This window comes from Helicoverpa armigera, chromosome 4, assembly GCF_030705265.1.
Source record: "Helicoverpa armigera isolate CAAS_96S chromosome 4, ASM3070526v1, whole genome shotgun sequence".
In the NCBI taxonomy this organism is placed as follows: Eukaryota; Metazoa; Arthropoda; class Insecta; order Lepidoptera; family Noctuidae; genus Helicoverpa; species Helicoverpa armigera.
In genome coordinates, this window is record NC_087123.1 from 8,112,386 (window position 1) to 8,114,540 (window position 2,155).

Here is a 2,155-nt window from a genome sequence, read left to right on the forward strand (position 1 = left end):
CCTACAAAGGTACATTCTTATCTATTAATGTCACGCAACTTAAGAAAATCTTAATTCTTCATTTTCACCCTGTAGGTACCGTCTTAGTTCTACGGTTAACTGCATCAAATGTTGGCTTTTCTTACGAAACTATCAATATAAGCCTTTTTATCTTTAAAACTAATCGACTTGCCATCAATATTGATTTGATAAGTCATGTATTTACTTAATTAGGTATATATGTACGTACATACTCGAAATCTGTTCGATTCACGTACATAAACACGAGACGTGCCAAATCATCGCAATGTACTTAAATAAAATCAAAATCACGATGATAAAGGTTTTGATTATGTAACCATTAATATTTATGAGTTCACTTCAAAGGAGCAAAGTTCAGTAAAACATTCGGTTCAGGCTAATATTTTGATGACATCATCGCGTCTAAATAGCGATTTGTTTGACAGGTTGAAGATCGAAACTATACATGGGTAGGTAGGTAGGTACATATTGATTTGATAAAGGTGCTTGTCCGTTGACATTTGAGCTCGACTTTAATCCTGTCTAGCTAGAGAATCAAAGGTCATAGTCCACCCACTAGGACGACTCTGATCCACCACAACCGCTCCAACCCAACACTGCCCTTAACTAGGGCTACCCGCAACTGTTCGCGGTTCAAGCGACGACAGGCAGCCAGCGCATGACCCAGCTATGATACATAACAATAGTATGCTTATAAAGTACCCTGTAAAGTAACTAAATACATCTGAGCTTACGTATTGCGATAGAATAAAGAGCTTAGACTTTGACTTGAAAGCAATATAGGTAAGTACACATAATTTTTTTTGTCAAGTGATTTAATACAATGAAAATCGAGCTTTTTTGAATAGCCCGTAACTTTAAAGCACTCCAGTGTCTTATGGAATGTTATAAGTGACCGATTACTGTACAAGGTATGCCAAGCACTTTGAGGATACCGAAACGATGCCTACCGTCCTTAAGCAAATTAGTCAAACACAATGATGTAATCGCCGTAAGGCATCTGATTTTATAGCTATAATGTGGGTACCTACCTATGTCTTTTCCTCGTCCTTTCCCAGAAAATGATGCGGTGATATTTTTAATAACAGACCAAGACTAAATTATTTATGTACCTTAACTACATACTCAATAGAATTTTTTTAATCCGTCCCTGAAAATAAAAAATAAAATCTGCAACTAAATTATCTATGCCCATTAGTAAAACATTATCAGCTAAGCACTCACAGCAAACACCTAGCTAGCCCCAGACCCATGACAACAATTTGAGAGAACAGGAGATAAATCTGGTCAAGCGCAAGTCCTATTCGCACATTTTACTGTTTAAAAATAAAACTGGTCGTTAAGCGTCATCTGTTAGGCAGTAGCAGCACTATAGTATATAACAGACTGTTCATATAGCGCCATCTTTTGACCTTTCGTAGTAAAATTAAATACTTTAGCTACTCGATCCTAGATGGCGCTGCAAGGATACGAATTGGAATATCCATAGTAAAAAATAATATTGTAAGCAAAACTAAAAACACATAAAGTTCCTCTTTTAAATTTTCTAGTACTAGAGGTCTCTGCGTGTATGTATGACTGGTTACTGCGATTGATTCAAAAGATGATAGATGGGTAAATAGGTAAAAAGATTCCTCTATATAGTATTACTGCCTGAAAATGCGTTTAAGTATAACTGCATTTTTAATAACTAAAATGTACCCATTAATGAAGGACGTTCCAATTTTTTGCAATAAATCTAGTATCTACATTGACGAAAGTATAATAAAAATATTTATAAAATATTCATTTAAAAGAATCTAACACCAAACGTATAGTATTGAAATGCACAAGTTTTTATTTCTTTTTTTTTTTTGTTGTACATTTTTCTTTCTCGTATTAAATGACGAAATCCGAGAACATCCAAAATTGTTGGGACACTGCGATAAATAGTGTCCCACTTTTACTAGTAGTTTTAGCACCAAAATAATTTTTTCTAAGAATTTTCGGAATATTTCAAGATTCAATCTTTTATTAACTATCTGGCTACTTGTGGAGATCCCCTATGACGTGTGTGGAAATTGAAAATAAGTGGAATCGAATCGACTAATGTTTCAAGAATAGCCACTGCATCACGCAAATGTCAGGAAACACG